Here is a 12,500-nt window from a genome sequence, read left to right as displayed (position 1 = left end):
TTGTGTCATGTCTCCCTTTGGCAAACTGGTAAAGCTTATGAACTTGATCTTAGAATAACATTTTAAAATGCATAAAATGATTTTAAAAATGTAGGATTACAAAGGGAACCAATTATATTGCAATAGTTATAAAACAGTTTTAATGTGATAGTAATATAGGTAATTTTTTATTAATGCTTTAAATGAGATCTAGCAGTAGGTTGATACCTCACATAATTTTGAGGCACTGATGAGCATAAATGGTATTTCAAAATATGTGCAATACCATAATATGAAACAACATATATGTAATTTCTATTGGCGATAAAGTCTTAGTTATAGCTAATATGACTGATTTATCATTATCGTCATAGTTGACAATAATGGCAAGGGGAGGGGAAAAATGTCGGGGAAGGGATGCTTTATTTCTGGCTTTATTTCTGTTTCTCTTATCTCTGTCTCTGTATCTGTCTGTCTCTACCCCTCAACCCATCTCTGTTTCTCTGTTTCTCTTCCTATTTTGGTCTCTTTTCTTTTTTGTCTCTTTCTCTTCACTCTGAATCTTTTTGTGGCTTTCTCTGTGTGTCTACTCTCTGTCTCTCTCTGCCCTCATAACCTGTCAAGGAAGGGACAGGGCAGACTCAAGGGATTCCAGTAGCCTGGGCACAGTGGGACAAAGAGAACTCTTTAATTCTAGGGTCATTGGGAGCTAGAAGAGGGGTGTCCCTGGGTTTCGGTATCTGCTCCACCAGCTCTTTCATTCTGTTTCTTAAGGGCAGAAAGAGGTCAAGACAGAGATGAGTGAAAAGGAAAGCAGGGGATGGAAGCATCTCAGGCTCATGAAGATAAGAGCTGAAGCTTTTGTGACCCTGAACTTGAGTTCAGTGGATCTTTCCCCAAACTCCACTCCATGGAGCTGTAGTCCAGGAATCCAGGTGTTGAGGCTGTCTTCTACCCTCCTCCATCCATGCCTGGGCTAACCAGGTCTGATATGAGGGCACAGTGACTCACAGAATAAGCCTGCAACAGATATCAGCCCTGGCCCCTAATGGATGGACAGAGGGAGGCCAGTGGGCTTAAGGAAGGCGAGTGGCATTCAAGGGTTGATCTTTTCTCTGAATGCTTAAGAATTGGGTAGAGCACCAAGTCGCTGTTTCCTTGGGGGGTGGGGTATATGCCCCCCAAGATGATTTGGTTGAGGGGAAGGCTGTTGCTCTGCGAAATTAAGGACCGAGTGGTCGCAGAATGTCTTCAAAGAGCTGAAGACATCCCAGGAAAAGAGAGCAGAGGAAATGGTAAAGTGTGAAGTGGGCCACTTTATAGGAATGAGAATGAGGCTGAGTGGGTGGGTAGGCTCCCTCAGAGGTGCTTCTTCACTGTGGGGCCATCTCAGGTGCCTACTCCTTAGCCACACCTCCTTCATTCTCACTACCCAAGGAGTCCATCCTGCAGCGAGATGAGCCATGCCAGGCTGAGCCAAGGAACTCAGTCCCTGGGCAGCCCTAGCTGGTAACCTGGGCTATCTTTTTTGTTTTGGGATATCTTCTGACTCCTTCAAGGCCTGGTGGGCAAAGGGTACTGGGAAGGGACTCTCTCCAAACCTTAACCCTGGACCCCCACCAGTTCACTCTGGCAAGAGAGGATGCATTATTGACCATCACCATCCAATCTGTCTGCTCTGGTCCAATTCCAATATAAACTGCAGGGTTCACGTGACCCAGTGCATGCATGGGAGCCACAGTTTAAAAATAAGGTACAGTCCAGATAGCAAAGAGAATGATCAGGCTCGCCAATGCTTCATCCCTTAAATGACCTCACAACCTCAACAACACCTCCACGTGGCTCACAAAGCCCAGTGTCTGGGACTTCTCCCTCCCTGATAGCCCGTTTCCCGGAGTCCTTCCCGTTGCCAGTCCAGTCTTTCTCTGTCTCACGTTCATTACTGTGTAGTTTAGTTCAACCTTCTGGCATATTGCAGGAAGGAAGGAATAAGAAGGACGGTGACATTAGTAAATCTTAACCCTAACACACAGGACAAAAGGGAGTGAGCAGAGGAAGTGGTAGAACCAAGCCGTGGGGGTATGCAAGGGAATTTCTAGTACCCCCTTCCATGGGTCTCCTTGCTCCTCCCCCTCCTCACTCAAACCACACACTACCTCAGCCACGATCACTTAGGAGGCCATTCTGTTCACTGAAAGGCTATGGGATGATGTAGTAATTAATGGCACAGTCTCAAAAGTCAGATCCTGACCCCACCTCTACCAGCTGTGTGACCTGAGTCAAGTTACTTAATCTCTCGGCGCCTCAATTTCCTTTTCTACAAAATGGAGATGATAATAGTGCCTACCACACACACTGTTGTAAGGATTAGTCCGTGGAAATATAAGGATGAGTGGAAAGGGCTTGATGCACAGTAAGTGCTCAATAAATATTTCCCATTCCTTTTTATTATTTTTACCAGTCACTTCCATAGTGACTCTGGATTAAAACCAGCTCGCCTGTTACTCTGTCATCCTGGTACATCCCATGATCTTGTTTTAATCGATTACCCCATGGCATCATATCATTAACTAAGACCACATCGCCCTTTGCAGTTTTATTATCTCCCAAGCTCCCCAGTTGTCATCTTATCGGTTCCGCCATTCTGTGCTCCTCATCTGCTCTTCATTTACTCCTGCGACTCCTGGTCACCTCCATCATCTCTGGAGCCTCCAGGTCTCATTTCTTCCCCTGCCTTCTCTCCTCTGGGTGGTAGAGGGCACAGCTGTCACCCACGCTCGGTCCTGATGAAATGGGCCAGTCAGGATGGGGGTGGGCTCTGAGGAAAATGTTTCTTGCATAAAGAAACAAATCCATTCGATCGTTTCATTTCTTTCTCATATTTTTATTGAGGATTTCTTCTGGACCAACCACTGCTCAAGGATTTAGAGCTACAACGATGAGCAGAAGCAGACTGCGAAGAACATGGTCTGCTAGGGGAATGAGACATTTATCAAAGAACCACCAATAAATGTATAATTCAAACTGAGACGAGTGTTCTTAAGGGAAGCACTGCCAGAACACCTAACAGAGGAAGCCGACCTGGTCTGGAGGTCCCGGAAGACTTCTCCAGGAAGCTGTACTTAATCTGAGATCAAGATGAGTAGGAGTTGTCTACAGCCATGCCCACCCTGAAAGTGCTTGATCCTGTCTGATTTGGAAGCTAAGCAGGGTTGGGCCTGGTTAGTACTTGGATGGGAGACCACCTAGGAAGACCAAGTGCTGTAGACGTAAAAAATAAATGAATAAATAAAGATGAGTAGGAGTTAATTGGAGGTGGCAGGGAGAGTATTCTAGGCAGAGGAATCACAGGGGCAAAGGTCCTGAGGTGAGAAATAGAGAAAGAGCAAAGAGAAGGGGAGTCTGGGGCCAGCTGAGATTCAGAGACCTCAGGGCCAGGCCCTTCTGCCCCTCATGGTTGTTAGTTGGCATTTGGTCTCTAGTCCAAGAAGAGTTTAAGCATGAGGTAGTAGTTCCAGACGTGGATTTTAGAAAGATGGCTGCATGGAGACGTTACAATCAGCATAGGCCTCACCACCCCCAATTTCTCAGGCCTCAGGACTGTGCCATCTCCCCCACCCACACCCCACCACCCACGCCTGCCCTCTATGCAGCTCTACTTCATTGCCCTTTTCACATTTTTGTGAGGATGAGGTCATCATGGGGAGGGGAGGGAGTTCTGGGCCTCTAAGCCTCCTTTTTCCTGGAGGCTGGGGCAGCCTTGGGGAGTGGGGAGGGGAGGGACAAACACGGAACATCTCCCTTCCCCCATCCCCACCCCTACAACTAGAGCCCTGTCTCCTTGCATCCCAGGCTGTTCAGGTGAGCTGTATCTATTAGAAGATATTTTTACACAATTTCACTGCAAGACATTTTATGAAGGGCACCAAGTCCAGCTGCCTCCACTGGCTACCCTGGGGTCTTGGGCAGGTTGCCCCTCCTTAGGTGTCTGTGGCCCTGTGCATAAAGCTAATGGGCAGGGTTCTAATTCCAGGCTGGTGACTACAGTTAACAATACTGCAATACTGTAATGTATACTTGAAATTTGCTAAGAGAGTAGATCTTAAATGTTCTTACCACACACGCAAAAAAGTGGTAACTGTGAGAGGTGATGGATGTTAACTAACGTTATCGTGGTGATCATTTCACAATATATTTGTATATCAAATCATCACGTTGTATACTTTAAATTCATACAATTTTCTTTGTCAATTATACCTCAATAAAGCTTGAAAAAAATTTTAACATTAAAGTCTACTAGAACTTTCTGCAATGATGGACATATTTTATATCTGTGCTGTCCAACGTGTGGCCACCAGCCACATGTGGCCATTGAGACATTGAAGTGTGGCTGGTGAGCTAGAGGAGTTGAGTGACTTCATCTTATTGCAATTAATTTAAACTCAAATAGCCACATGTAGCTCGTGGCTACCATACTGGACAGAGCAGGTAGATCTTAAACTTTTATCTGATGACAATTATGGACTCCTCCTTAGAAAAATATCCACACACTCTCGCATAGATGGTCCCCTCCAGTCTCACTGACGTATCCCAGGCAGGTGGGGCTCAGGTACCTCAACTCTGCCCTCCTTTCTGCTTTGAAAAATGCAGGGAAAGTGGGGCGGTGCCTGGAGGTGGAAGACTGGCTGGAATGGCCCCAGGAACTAGCAGACCACAGTTTTAAGCTGGAACTTCTGTCCCCAGCCAAGTGCACGCCCTCCACAGCTAAAGAAAGGCCGGGAGGTGAAAGGCAGAGTGGGGTGCAGGGCTGACACTGAGGACATTTGGTCTCAGTCTCTGGCTGAACTTCCTCCTGCCCCTGCCTCCCTGCTAACCACCAAATTGCCCCCAGTCTGTCCCTCTTGGGACATGTAACTCCACTGGAGTGTGAGGCTGTGCTCTGGAGATGGGCTTGTGCCATGGGCCTGCAGGGTTTATGAACTAGGGAATCTGGAGTAGCCAGAGGTGTGAGAGACCTGGGCCAGGAGGGCACGTCCCTCAGCCCCAGTCCAGCGCCTCTTGGTCTCCTTGCATGGAAAAGGGAGCAGTCATTGTTTGCTGCCCTCACCTTCTGCCTGTTGGGTGCTGCCTCTCCGGCCCCCAGCACCGCCCACTCGCTCCTGAAGCTTTCACTTTCCTCCCTTCTCATCTCCAGGAACCAGCCACTCCTTCCCAGAAAACCACCTGCATAGGCCCATTTACAGCGGACAATTTCACTGAGACTTAACTTCCTACCCTCTGCTCCTCTCCCTCTTTCCTGTCCCTGTCTGCCCTCTCCTCTCTTGTCTCTCAGATGTCCACCCCCTTAGTCCCCTATCTGAAAAGTAGTTAGTTGGTTCCTGCCCACCCTTCACCCCCAAGTCTCTGCGTCCTTGGCTTCAGCAGCAGCGGTGCTAGAGTGGTCAGACCCGGGTTCTAGCAGTGACCACAGTGGAGGACGCAGGTGGGGAGAGTTCTCAGAAACCCCTAGTCTTAGGGACTCTGGAAGCCAGGTCCTCCTTAGGCCCTCTTGTGGCCAGGATTCAGGTGAAAGCCCAGGGGCTGAGGGCGAGGAAAAGGGAAATATGGGCAAGGGAGATGCAAGGCAAGGGGGTGCAATGCCTCAGTGCCCAGACTGCACTTCCAGCGGACCACAGAGAGACAGACACTGCACGTGGCACAGCCAGTGTGTGGGCTCAGCACGTGGAGGGACCTCTCCAGAAGCTGCAGGGAGGATGCACACCTGAAGTACCCCATAGCACTCACTCGCAAACTATCCCTAGGGGTAAAGTTTCACCCCAAGCCCCCAAGCTTCTGGATTCTGTCGTCCAACTTTGGTAGTACACAGAAATCAGATCCTACACTGCACAGTGTGGAAGGGCAAGGTCAGAGAGAGAAAGAGCAGTTAAGGCATAGAGAAGAAAGGTTTGTGTCTCGATACGGTCCCTCTCTCATGCCACTGGGATCCACTCACGCCTTCCCCGTGTATCTGACTTCCACGTCACGACCTAAGGCTTCTGTTTTTTTTTCCCATGAGAAAAAAGTTATCACTTTTTCTCAAAAAGAGAGGTACAGTCCACTGTAAACAAGTCTCCTTCAAGGTAGTACAAGATGTGATATCGAGGAAGCTAAAGGCAAGAGGGCTAACGAAGCAAGCCACAGTCCCCACTGCCCGAGCGGGTCCTAAGTCTGTAATTGATACTATCTCCCTCCTTCTCTCACCCTCGGCTAGCCTGCTGCAGATCTGGGCTACTTGCCTGATGGGATCATACAGACTTTCATCTTTGAGAGTTCTGATCCTTGGGTTGCCTGCCCTTTGGGGACTGTTGAGGTTGCCTGTTGTCAATTACTCTGGAAGTTCTAAGAGATGCCCACTGACTCCCTGTTGGGTCCAAACACGCCCTTCCCTGACTTCATTGTATATAAATGCACCTATCTACAGCCCTGGCTCTGCATGGCAATCAGGATCTGTGACCTTGACCAGCACAGTAATCCTCCCCCCCCCTTTTTTTTTTGCCATTAGTTCACTGGCATGAGGAGGTGGCTCGGTGGCAGTCACAGCTTCCAGTTTAGTGGAAACATTACTGTGTGCCCTCGTGTATGTTCTCCCTCCCTGGCAGAGGGAGAACTCACTGGCAGAGCCTAAAGATTTGGAGACAAGAAGCAAAAATTGTGTAGATCTGAGAGTGAGGTGGGCCACTTGCACATTATTCTTGCAGTTTTTAGGTATAGGGGACACAGTGCTATTCAGAATAAATATCGTGTCAAGGAGTTCAGGGCCCAAACCCACAGGCGACATGCATTTAGCCAGCTGCACCACTGTTCCACCAGGTCGACTGCTTCTGGAGGATGAGGTACAGCTGAGTAAGACCAAGGACTCTGTCTGTCACCGTCCCATGATCACCTCATACTGTATATAAAGATGAACTCAAAATAGATCAAAGACCTCAATGTAAGAGCTGAAAGTAATAGTCTTAAATGACCCCATTACTGTATCTTCATTGTGGAGGCACAATGGGCAAGGAAGACAAGTCAAAATCCCAAGCTCGCACTGGTTCCGGTAAGGATAAGACACTGTCCCCTCCAGGTGGAAAGAAGGGGGTCAGTGCAATCCACCTGTGCCAGGGGCTTAGCTGGTCTTCTGAGGAAGAGACCCATGCTGAATGCTCAGTGTAGGTCTCACTGTCGGTGGGTTGAGCCCTCGGAGTGTTAGAACAAGCTCAGCCTTGGAGGGGGGTGGTGGTGCAGGTTGAGACCATGCATGACCTCCATCCCTGGCACCAAGATCATTCTCTGCTCAGGGATTTTGTGTGGGCATTTGGGGTTGGGGGCAGGAAGAGATTCACTCACCTGACGAATCATTCAATATGCCTGGTTGAGAGCCTCCTGGCAGTGGATGCTCTGCAGAGGGTTTACTTGAGACTGGGAAGTTTGCACACTTGATGCCCACTCCCAGAAATCTGACCACTTACTTTTCCTTAGCCCTCTTTGTCACTTATCTTGGCCCTATTCCTTCCAGGCTCCTGACCAGGGAATAACCACACTTCAGGCTGCCTATACTTCTAGAAAAAGCTGATGACCAAATGTACTATTCAAAGTTTTGCACCCTGGGTGGGACTTCCCTTCACCACTGTCCTTTAGGGTTACTCCAAGAGGGCTGTAATGTGACAGTAGTCCAGGTGTGACTCTCACCACCATATCGCTCCGACCACCTGTGAACCAGGCCTGAGTCCCTTACTCGTCTATCAGTTGGTCAGAGGGAATCTGAGAAGCCACACAAGGTATGTGACCCAATATCCCCCTCTATTCGTATCTGCCTGTGACCTCGCTATTCCTGACTCACGGTGAAGTAGCCACTCACCCCTCTGGCCTCCAGTATCACTTCACATCCTTGCCAGACCAGGCCAGATGGGAGCTGGGGTGCTACTTCCTTTTAGGCCTTGGGAGTAGGGTGCTATCTTCCCAAGGCCTTAGCATCCTCACAGCAATAACAAAACAACATCCACAGGCGCTCCTCATGTGCCAGGCCATGTGCTAACAAGCCAGGCCAGGACTAGGGCGAAAAGAATGAGGAGTCCAGGACTCAAGTTTTGAGGATGTCTCAGTCTATGGCCATGCTGCCCTGAACAAACCCGATCCCGTCTGATTTCGTAAGCTAAGCAGGGTCGGGCCTGGTTAGTACTTGGATGAGAGACCCCCTAGGAAGACCAGGTGCTATAGGCGTAAAAAATAAAAAAATAAGGGATTATAAACTGGCAAGGTCCTTGCAATCTATGAGGTCAACCAAGGGTTGCCTCGCCTAAAAAAATTTTTTTTAAAGAGGTCTCAGTGTCCTGCCAAGTCCCAAATCCTTAAATTTTGTGCCCAGGGCACTTCACGTACTTTTCCCTGTTCCTGACTTTATTAACAAGCTCTTAACATTTATTCTCTCCTTTTTCTCACAAGTAAATATTACAGAAGAGAAAACTTACAGATGAGAAAACTGATTCAGAGGTTAATCTGCCAAAGTCACACTGTTAGTAACCAGTATAGTCATGTTTTTCTGACTTTAAACCCTAAGCTCTTCGCCACTCTGCTGTATTAGCCCATCTAAGCCTGGCCCGAGACCCGTGGGAAGCTGCCTGCTGATGAGCCTCCGGAAAATCGCAATATCTAGGCCCACTCAGAGCGTGGGCTGCAGAACCAGGTTCTACCGTGTGCCTCCTCCGCAGAGGGGAGGGAGACACCCACCGGAATTTTTGCAGGCAGCCAGAGGAAGGGGCTGCGCCTGAGCAGGAAGGAAAGGGGCGCTTTCCCGAGTATTTCCACTAGATGGCGCGCCAACACCGAGCCACTGAGCTCCTACGGCCAAGTAGGCGGCCCTCCAGAGGGAAGACGCAGTGCAAGGTCCTCCTCTCTCCTCCATCCTCCTTCTCAGGACGCGGGGTTGGGGGCTCCCCACCCAGGCCTGAGCCTCGGCCTCCCTTCTGAGCGCCGCTCACTGACCGAGAACCCAAACCCTCCTCTGCTCTCCTGATTTCTGAACCCCCACCCCTTTTCCTGCTGCCGTCAGGGGGATGGGCACATGGGGGAAAATCTTCCTGCTTTCTCCTAGAAACTGCCTCTTAGCAGTGCCCAGCACCTCCCAGTGCCTCCACAGCACTGCCTCTGCCCTCCGATCCCTTCCTGAATTCCCCAGGCCCTCCCTGTCACTCCCACCCTCTTCAGCTTCTGCCAGTCTTCTGAGGCAGGGACCATTAAGGCCAATTCCGCAGATTTGGTGATGCAAATGAATGCAAATATATGCAAATCGCCATGTAAAGGAGGCTTGCCACTGTGGTTCTAAGTGGCTGTCACAGCTTCTCTGACACCTGTTCTGAGAGACAACTGCCTTGCCCCTGCTCAGGCGTCTATCTGCTATTTGTCCCCTTCTCCTCCAAGACTCTGGCTTCTGGTTCCCTTTCTTTAAGGGACACCGGCTGGTTTTTGGTTACTAAGGACCCTTTGAAGTCTTCTCTCCATACTCCTTAGAGAAGGCAAGAAGGGAGGCACATCTTATTGGCTACAGACTTTGGCCTCTGAAAATTACACCAATTCCTGGCTGTGTGGCCTTGGGAAAGCAGTTTCATTTCTCTGAGCCTCAGTTTCATCGTTAGTGAAATGGGAATAATGATAGTGCTCTCCTTATAAGGCCCACTTGGTAAAGATTCCACACGGTACTATACATAAAGTGCCTGGCAGTGTGCCTTGGGACATAGGAAGCGTGCCATCTAGTAACATTATGATCACCATTGACCCTGTCGGCATCATATTCCGAGGGCTCAGGCTTGGAGACAGGTATGCAGATGGACACGCTTGGGCATGTGCACATGTGGACTCATCCCAGTGCATGCATTTGCGCACATGCGTGCACAGCTGACAGCCTCACGGACTGGTGGGGCACATGCTCGGGTACACACACATTCAGAAACGCACACAGGAGGAGGCTGTGGGAGGTAGAAGCTGAGTCATCGAGACCAGAGCTGTGGGTGGTGCTTTTGTCCTGATTTCCGGGGCTCCATGCTCCATTTCGAACAAGGAAATGTATGGGGGATGGCACAGCCAAACCTCCAACTGAAGGGCCAGTTGTGTGGGCACTTTTCTTGCATCAGCCCCCTCCCCAGGCCTGCTGTTATCCTGGTCCTGATCCAGCTCTGTATCACCCGGGCTTCTCCTTCCTCTGACCTTGCCTTCAGCTCCACTAAGTCCCCACAGGTGGGACAGTGCAGACCCACTGGGGCCTTGACGTCAGAGTGCAGGCCCTTGGTGACATCATAGAGCAGGTGGTGCCTGCTCCCTGGAGCATACCCTGGGACCTTGGTGAGTGTAGCGGTGAGGGAGGTCGGAGGGAGGTGGCATATGGTGGTAGTTAAGAGCTCTTAATTGGGAAGGAGGTAGACCCAAGGTCAAGAAAGTCCCGGCTCTGTGGGACCTTTTGTAACTTCTTTAACCTCTTTGGGTTTTGATTTCTCTCTACCAGTAGAATGAAGTCAGTCATACTTAACTCAGAGGGGTTTTGTGACTTTTCATTGAGATAATGCACATAAACATGTGCTTCATTCAGTGCTGCATAAACTGAAGGCTCATATTTGGCCATTGTTTCGGATGATGCTTATTGGGGGTGAGAGCAGACTCTTTGGGCAGCTCCATCCCAGCAGTTCCATCTCATTTCCTAGAGCTGCCCCTCCTCCCACACCACTCAGGCCAGGTGGGAAGAAGAGAGACAGAGCTATCTGGTGTATGGAGTCACAGAGGGCCACCTCCTAGATTGGTGTGGGCTGGGGTATCACCAGGCACATGCATGCATCTCAGGAGATTGGGAGGTGATTGGTCAAGATGGGTCAGAGTCTCGAAAGTCCTTCACTGTGCACCTACTACGTGCAAGGTGCCATGCTAGGTGCTACTCCACGTGAGCTCTTTTCACCCTCATGACAACCCTGTGGAATAGGTACTAGCATCCTCAGTGTACAAGACAAGAAGAAAATGAGCGACTTGCCCAAGGACACGCAGTTGGTAAATAGAGAAACTGGGATTCAGACTGATTCCCGTTTCCACACACATCCGTGATTCCCATGGACTCCATGGACACGGCATGAGGGAGAGCCGCTCCCCTGGATATACAGAGGGAGGGCCTTCCATTTCTCACCTCAGTCTCTTGAGAGCCTTGTGGGCAATGGCAGAACTGTTGTGAGTGTCCCCAGGTGTCGTGCACTTGGCTTCCAGCCAGCGGTTATATGACATCAGGGAAGGGACACAGGTGCATGGGACACAGGTGCATGGACGTTGGGGGTGGGGAGGCAGCCTAGACACCTGCTGAAGGCTCAGTCCTGTGCTGGTGGGTGGGAGAGGGGAGCAGCAGATGGACAGGTCGGGGTGGGGGCAGAGATGCTGAGTCGGCTCTGAAGCCCAAGGTGACTCGAGAATCTGCCAGGAGGAGGAAAGTGTGAAGAAGAAGAAAGGGAAGGAGGGGAGGGCAGCCGTAATGGAAGAGAAACTGAGGCGGCCCAAGGAAAGGACTGTGGGGTCAGGCAGTTGACAGAGAATGGTTAGGTGTGCAGCCTCCGGGATCAGATGACACAGATTCTCAGACAACTTCTATGGCAAGAACTGTCCTTTGGTTTTCTCAGCTGCAAACCAGGTAACAAATAATGCTTACCCTGGGAATCTCTGGTCCTCCATCACCAGAACCTAAACTTCATTTTGGCCTCGCTGCCAAGCAACCAGCCATAAGGACCTCATCGCTGTGGGGCCCAGCGAGGGGCGGCTCTGGAAGGCTCCAGGACCAGTTTCCTAGCCCAGTGTAACCACATATTTATTTTTTCCTCCAAGAGATGGTCGCCTTTTCCTCTGGCCCCAGGTCTACAGGACAACACAGTAGGGGCTCCAAGAATTTTCACTGAAAAAGATGAAATGAACAATATATGTCAAGTGGCTGGTACATTGTTTAATAATTGCACCTCAGCGGATTTAACGTCAGCAAATATTTCTGGAGCAGCCACCCTGCGCTTAGCAAACAAGATCCAGTTCCTACCCTCATGATCTCACAGATCAGTGGGCGAAGAGTTTAAGGTGGCAATAAGTGTTACTGGGGTGACTTCAGGGGCGTTCCCAAAACCAAGACCCAGAGGAAAAGGTGGCCAACGCTTGGAGGGAAAAAAAAAACGTGTGTGGTTAGGTTAGGCTGGGGAGGCGGTCCCCAGAGCCTTCGGAAGCAGGCCCTTCCTGGCCCCAACAGTGATTAAAGTCCTTGTGGCTGGTTACTCGGCAGCCAGGCCGGAAGAGAAAGCCCGTAATTAACAAGCTGGCACTCACACAACCACATGTCAGCACGCCCAAGCGCTGGGATAGCTGTCTGTCAGTCGTAGCTGCTGGTGGAATGTTTTAGACAGCTGGGCTCAAGCCGGGAAATGAATATAAGTTACATTTCTATGCATCGTTGTTCGTGGTGGTAAAAAAAATTAATCAGTGACATAGCTGTGACACAT

The 12,500-nt window shown here is 49.9% G+C and overlaps 2 pseudogenes; both read left to right on the top strand.

Annotated features, from left to right (window-relative positions):
* The first annotated feature begins 3,130 nt into the window (after positions 1-3,130).
* LOC112472002 lies at positions 3,131-3,249 on the top strand (annotated as a pseudogene).
* Positions 3,250-8,101: 4,852 nt separating this feature from the next.
* Positions 8,102-8,220, top strand: LOC112471947 (annotated as a pseudogene).
* Positions 8,221-12,500: the final 4,280 nt, after the last annotated feature.

The sequence above is a fragment of the Pteropus alecto genome, unplaced genomic scaffold (assembly GCF_000325575.1).
Source record: "Pteropus alecto unplaced genomic scaffold, ASM32557v1 scaffold78, whole genome shotgun sequence".
NCBI classification, from domain to species: domain Eukaryota; kingdom Metazoa; phylum Chordata; class Mammalia; order Chiroptera; family Pteropodidae; genus Pteropus; species Pteropus alecto.
This window is presented reverse-complemented; position numbering and strand designations above follow the sequence as displayed.